This window comes from Eublepharis macularius, chromosome 5, assembly GCF_028583425.1.
Source record: "Eublepharis macularius isolate TG4126 chromosome 5, MPM_Emac_v1.0, whole genome shotgun sequence".
Taxonomy (NCBI): Eukaryota; Metazoa; Chordata; class Lepidosauria; order Squamata; family Eublepharidae; genus Eublepharis; species Eublepharis macularius.
In genome coordinates, this window is record NC_072794.1 from 8920030 (window position 1) to 8927635 (window position 7606).

Genomic DNA, 7606 nt, shown 5'->3' on the forward strand with positions numbered 1-7606 from the left:
AGCTATTAAGCCACAACAACTAAACGGGCTTTTCTTGTGCAGAGGCAGTCAACTAGATGCTGTGACATACCACAGCAAGCCTTGAGCATCTGGCAAGTGACCATAGGAATGTGGGACTAGACGTTCATTGGCTTGACCCGTAAAAAAGAATCCTTAAGCCACCCCTCCCTTCCTGGATTCCTTATGTTGTGGGATCCAGGGATCACACACTGGGAGGGAGCATTATGCCCTTAATTTCTGGGACATTGCCTAGTGAGTTACCCAGAACTGCCTCATGTTGAATTGGCCCACCTAGCCCCAGTACAGTTCCCCCATCTGGCAGTGGCTCTCGGGATCTTCAGCAGAGGGTTCACCTGCAACCTGAAATCCTTTAACTGGATGTGCTGGGATTGAATCTGGGAACTGCAGCGTATGCAAAGCGGGATCTCTGCCACTCAGCCCCAACCTCTCACCCAACTAGCAGGCAGCTTGAAGCCTCTGGGTTGGCCAAGACGAGTGCAGGCTCCACAGGGCACTGTTGCACCTTCTGGGTTCACGGATATCAAGGGGCTTAGAAGGATGTAACGCTGCTCAGGACTTCTTTGCTAGACCCCAACTTGTTGCACCTCGGTGAGGCCTGCAATGGCGCAGAAGTACCGGACTGCCATGCTCTTGTCCCCCAAACATGGACTCAAAGGCTGCATCTTGGCATGGCACCAAGACAGTCACTTGCAGATTTTGGAGTAAGCTGTCAGGCAAACTATCCCCGAACAAGATAAATGCACCATGACTGCAAAGGACTTGGACCTCCAGATGTGTGTGGTATGTGCTGTCAAGTCAACACCGACCTATGGCGACCCTATGAATGAGAGACCTCCAAAACATCCTATCATGAACAGACTTGCTCAGATCCTGCAAACTGGAGGCCGCGGCTTCTTTGATTGTCATAGAATCATAGAATCATAGAGGTGGAAGGGGCCATACAGACCATCTAGTCCAACCCCCTGCCCAGTGCAGGATCAGCCTAAAGCATCTCTGACAAGTATTCCTCCAGCCTCTTCTTGAAAACTGCCAGTGAGGGGGAGCTCACCACCTCCCTAGGCAGCTGAGTCCACCTTTGAACTACTCTGACCGTGAAAAAGTTCTTCCTAATAGCCAGTCGGTACCTTTGTGCATGTAGTTTTAGCCCATTGCTTCGCGTCCTACCCTCTGCTGCCAACTGGAACAGCTCCTTGCCCTCCTCCAAATGACAGCCTTTCAAATATTTAAAGAGAGCAATCATGTCCCCCCTCAACCTCCTCTTCTCCAAACTAAACATTTCCAAGGCCCTCAGCCTTTCCTCGTAGGGCTCAGTCTCCAGACCCCTGATCATTCTTGTCGCTCTCCTCTGCACCCTCTCGATTTTGGCCACATCCTTTTTGAAGTGAGGCCTCTAGAACTGCACACAATACTCCAGGTGTGGCCTGACCAAGGCAGTATAGAGAGGGGCTATGACCTCCTGCGATTTCGATGCTATGGCCCCTTTGATACAATCCAGGATTGAATTAGCCTTTTTTGCCACCGCATCACACTGACTGCTCATATTCAGTTTACAGTCCACTCTTACCCCAAGATCCCTTTCACATATACTACTGCCCAGAAGTGTATCCCCCATCCAGTATTTGTGCTTCTCATTTTTGTGGCCCAGATGTAATACTGTGCACTTGTCTTTGTTGAATTGCATCCTATTCACAGCTGCCCACTTCTCCAGAGTATTCAGGTCTTGTTGAATTTTAATTCTATCTTCTTGGGTGTTTGCTACTCCTCCCAATTTGGTATCATCAGCAAATTTAATGAGCAGCCCTTCCACTCCTTCATCCAGACCATTGATAAAAATATTGAAAAGTACCGGGCCCAAAACCGAGCCCTGCAGCACTCCACTGGACACCTCCCTCCAATCTGATGAAACGCCGTTGACCACCACTCTTTGAGTGCGGTCCTCCAACCAGTTCCCTATCCACCAAACTGTCCTATAGTCTACTCCACAGTCTTCCAGTTTGCCCATCAGAATGTCATGGGGGACCTTATCAAAAGCTTTACTGAAATCCAGATAAATCACGTCAACAGAGTTCCCCCGATCCAGTAAGCTGGTCACTGATCAAAGAAGGAAACCAGGTTTCCAGCCATCTCGTTTTGGGTCTTCCTCTTTTCCTACTGCCTTCTACTTTTCCTAGCATTATTGACTTTTTCAGAGAAATTCCCCGTCTTGGATACACACCTTAACATGTTGAGGGAGTTTGAATGTGTCAGAAGCTGAGAGCAACACCGTCAGGAGAACATGCTTGGTCAAGAGCCTAAACTCCTGGAAGAGGCACTCAAGGTGGAATGGTCAGAGCTGAGGCACCAGACTAAGACCAGACTAAGATGGTTCCTTCAGGAATCAACGGTCATATTGGCAGAAGAGAATTGACCCAATGGTGATGGGAATGGAGGGATTCTTGAAGGTTAGCTACTGGGCAGCAGCAGTAGTGGAAGGTGACACAGATGGAGGATCTTCCACAGACAATGGCAGTGTCACTTCAACTAACCCTGGTTAGTACTGCGCAGAAGAAAGTCACGGTAAACCACTTCTGCTAATCTCTTACCTTGAAAACCCTATGATGAGATAAGACAAAGCAAATTCAAAGATTGATTTCAAAGACGTTCATCCCACTTGTTTCCTAACAAGAGACCCCCAAGGAGCAAAAAAGGAGAAACAACAGAAGTTGCAGCTGGGCCGATTCCAGAAGACTAACCTGAAGGCGCTGCATGCCGCCATGTTCCGGATCGCGACGGGGAAAACGCGATATTTCGCGTTTTCCCCATCGCGATCCGGAACATGGTGGCATGCAGCGCCTTCAGGTTAGTCGTCTGGAATCGGCCCAGGTCAGAGGCAAAGGAGGCAGGCAGTTTGTAGTCAGGGAGCGATTGTGAATTTCTCTTCCCAGCAGCTCCAACACCTCCCCCCAACCCTTAGTTTAATTATGCTTCTCCCTTGCACAAATCAAACTCGTGATTCTTTGCATCCCCATTGTTTACTGATACCGAATTCCGTCCCCCCCCCCATGCATCTTTCGGTGTTAACTGTATGCCAACCTTTTAAATATACTGCCCATGTAAATAGCATTTCAGTTACATACGAAAGCCATACAGCATGTCAGCGCAACAGGAAGCAAATTTGCAAAGCCAAAGGCCTGAACGAATAGAATGAAACGAGGGGACTGTTTGCTCAGCCCTGGTTGTGGCCAAGATGGGAGGCCACAGCCGGGATTGCAATTCTACGGTTGTGGTGTTGCTAGGGAAAAGACACCACAGCAAGCAGCAAGAATTGATAGGAAGCTGAAGGATTACTTCCCCGAGACTGCAAACCTGTGTCTAGATTGCACCATTTCAGGTGGATGCTCAGGGGGAAAAAATCCCGGCACATAGATAGCTTGCAGGAAAGACCTTGTACCTTCCCTGACACGCTGGTTTGCTGCATGAAAAGATTTCATTTTGCATGCCCCCCCCACTTGCAATCTGAAGTGGTACAGCCCCAAAGCAGCTTCTGAATGCTGAGCCCTTGTAGTGACCCCTAATGAGAGAGGGCAACGAGTCCTACAGCTATAGATTCTCCCAGCCTTCCGACTCCCTGAATCACTGTCCGTCATATGTCCATCCCGCCCTTCCTCCAAGGAGCTCAGAGGCATATGTGCTTCTCCCTTCCTCTGTTTTATCCTCACAACAACCCTATTAGGTAGGCTCAGGAGGGTACTAGCCTGAAGCCTGCCAGAGCAATCGCTGCCTTATTCAGCAATTCAGCCCCAGGGACCAGACAGGCACGTTTTTAGCTGACCTGGGGCCCACGTTGGGCAATTATGACCTTGTAATTGATGGCTCTGATCGTTGAAATAAGAACGTATGTAGATATGACAAGGGGCAGTCCATGGAACTGGGGAATAAGGCCTGGACATTTTTGAACTGAAATCCCTTGGAAAATCCCTTTTTGGAAAAAAAAAATCCTGCATTTGAAAATTTATTGTCTAGAAGAGGGTACAAGTGCGGCCTCTGGTGGCAGAAAAGTAAGACTGTTGGAGAGCATCAATGAACCTCGCAGCCCCAAAATGAGATCCTTTGCAAAGGTAGGAGATTCCTTTCAAGGTACCTAGGAAAGAAAACCCATTAGATCACGGAGCTCAAATGAAGAGGCTTTCTCTAATCTTATCCCTTCCTTAAGTTTTGCCACCTAGCAAGGATTTTGCTGTGATCAGCCCAGGCAGTTTCAAAGACCGGAAGGAGAAAAAGGCCAATGCTTCTGTTATTCCCATTTTGTGTGTTTTTAAAGAAGAAAGCACTCTGCACACGTGCAGATGCATATCTGAAAAAGTGAGCCATGGGTCATGAAAGTTCATATTGAAACAAATGTTATTATTCTTTAAAGGTGCCCCTGGGCTTTTATTTTACTTGTTCACACACACGGGAGACAAAATAGGAGGCAAAGAAGCTGTGACTGGTGGGAGAAAGACAGGCTTCCTTGTGAGTCCCTTCTTGTTTGCATGTGTGTATGTTTTCTATATTTATACACACACACACACTTTAAAATACCGCTTCTGCTCCAAAGGCTCAGGAACACTCTGACCTGAAGTTCACCTAATACGCTGTATTTGTTCCTGTTAAAATAGATGTAAATGACATTTGTTCTGCTCAAGGGAAATGGATTTCTGCACATGTTCAGAAGCATTTGGCCTAAAGTGCCACAATTTTTGCAAACAAAAAAGGGAGATGGGAAGGAGGGACAGATTTGAAAGAACCATCTGTTAGCATCCTTCTGATTTCAGAGAAGAGAGAGAATATTGAATTTTTAAAATGCTTCTGCACCTACAAAAATCTGTTTCTAGAAAACTAGAGCACCAGGAAATGGACAAAATCAGAATGCTATGCCCTTGTGCTTGTTTCGATTTTGCGTCTTTTGAGTGAGATTTTCCTTTGGTCCAGCACAGCTGCAGGTACCTTCTGTCTGCATCAGATGGGCAACACAGCATCTGCACGCAGGCAACAAGTGGTTTTTTGCACATTTTTTGAGTGGCTGCCTTTCCCCAAGCATTTCCCCCCTGCTCTGCCATCGGAGGGCATTTTGAGGGCTTGCTGAAAATATATTGTAGAGCAACAGCAATTACTTTTTAGAAGCCCTCAAAAAGTAAAGCACGGTGGAGAAAACGGTGGCCACAAGGGGCTGGTGGAAGGAAATTGGTGCCAGTGTAGGTGGGACATTTCAAAATGTGCACTTTCCAGCCCAGGTGTCCAAATGCAATTGGATGGCGTGCCTTCCAAAAAGGCCGCCATAAACCAAGTTTGAGAAACAGCGTGCCAAGGATTCGGGAAACTTGGAAAGTGGATCATTAGAGGCAGGGCTTTTTTTCAGCAGGAACGCGGTGGAACGGAGTTCCGGAACCTCTTGAAAATGGTCACATGGCTGGTGGCCCCGCCCCCTGATCTCCAGACAGAGGGGAGTTGAGATTGCCCTATGTGCTGCTGAGCGGCGCGGAGGGCAATCTCAACTCCCCTCTGTCTGGAGATCAGGGGGCGGGGCCACCAGCCATGTGACCATTTTCTCCGAGGGCAACCCGCTGAGTTCCACCACCTCTTTTCCCCGAAAAAAAGCCCTGATTAGAGGACTACTTCGTGTGGATGTTCCTCCTAAACAGGACTACCATTTGGAAGCAAAGGCAGAGCAAATCATCCACATGGAAGCAGCCAATGGGTATACAGGTTAGCTCTTCCCTTCTTGATCTTGCATTCTTCACATCCAATCCCTTCCCCTCTACAGACATAAAGATGAGAAAACAGGAGGAGAGATTCAGTTCAACATCTGATATTCAGAGGTAGACTGCTTCTGGGCATGGAGGTTCCGTTCAGTCAGTTGCCAGAGTGTACTCTCCTTATTCCCTTCAGCTTCTCAGCTCTCTTAGGTGTTGCCCTGGAGCAGCAGGCCTGGGTTCAAGCCAGTGCGGAAGGAGTGACTGACACCTGCTCAGTCACCACCACAGAGAAAAGCTACAAAGGAGCAAAGAGAAAGTGGACCCCATCCCTTCTCCTGGATAGCCACAATATCTTCTTGAGCTTTGGAATCTGGACTGGTAAGTGAAAGATAAGAGGGGAAATTGCTCCTGGCACCTGGGTGCCATTTGCCAAAGCCAGGCAGAAACAGGAGTTAAGATGGTGAATTAATTAAGTACTCACTCATATTCTTGGGTGATAATGCCCCCCCCCCAAACACAGATGATAAAAAGATTGCTAGGGCAGCTTTACAGCTTGCAGAAGTACAGGCTCTGCAACCATCCAAGGTCACCGAGAGTACACACAGGCTGGGAGGGACAGAACTTGGTTCCACTAGGAAGCCTGGAATATCGAAAGTAAAAGGGAAGCTTTAAAATAAAGTTTTATTTTTTCCCCTCTGTACGTCTCAGAAAACCCTACACATTTTTCTTCCTGCTTTCATACCCCACTCCCCCAGCCCCTGTGCCTAACTTTCCTTCTGCGCCTTACAGTTCCATCCTAGGCAGAATGACACCAATTCTTACGAAGACAGCTTCAGGTGGGTAGCTGTGTTATTTGGTAGTAGCAGAACAAAATTCGACTTTAGCAGCACCTTAAAGTTTTCCAGGATATAAGCATTCAAGAGTTGAAGCTCACTTTGTCAGATTATCTGTTATTTGACAAAGTGAGCTTTGACTCATGAAAGCTTACACCTTGAGAAATTTGGAGTTGAATTTTGTTCTCCCTTCTTGCTACTGGACTCAGATTTTGTTCTCATTTTCTTACTGTCTTCAGTGGAATGTAGAAGGATGTAACTCAATTCAGAATTGCAACATCAATTTCCCTCCAGATTTCCCTCTTTCCTTCCCTGTGCCTCAGTTTCCCTCCAGGCCTCTTTCTCCCTTCAGTGTGTTAGATTTGTTTAGATGGCTGGTGTTTTAGAAAGGAATGTGATACATTTACTGAACACTTAAATTAAAAAATGATGTTTAATCCATGCCAAACCATGATAGAGTCGAGATTGGCTAGAAGAGCTTTACCGGACTTGCAAATCTCACTGGTGACCAGCTCTGGTGCAACATTCACGTGGTCTGCAGACTTTCATCTTTGTTATGATCAACATGGCCTCAAGCTTAGAAAGCTGGGCCAAACTTTTTTTCTTTTGGGGCTCACCAGGCTCTAGACTCGAGGTCACTGCAGAAATGCCCCCAACTGTCTTTCATCAGTGGATGCCTTTAAAAAAAAAATATTGTCTGTATACATGCAAAAAATTGTATCCTGTCACAACCGCCTTTCTTGACCCCCCAGAAAGGAGCCATACTACCCAGCAGGGAAAACCCAATTGCAATCGCAAGAGAGCTGAGTAACCCCGTTCACTGGAATCCATTAAAAGGACAACATTGTCACCGAGTCTGCACAACTCTTTCAGTCCTCTACAGATGGTAAATTTTCTGAACGTGTGTTAGAGTTGAAACTGTCATACAACCAGATTCAGGGCAGGATGAAACATTCCTTAATCATTCTTCAGTGTATTTTTTTAAAATGTGACCATTTTCTCCTTGGGCGACCCACTGAGTTCCACCACCTCTTTCAC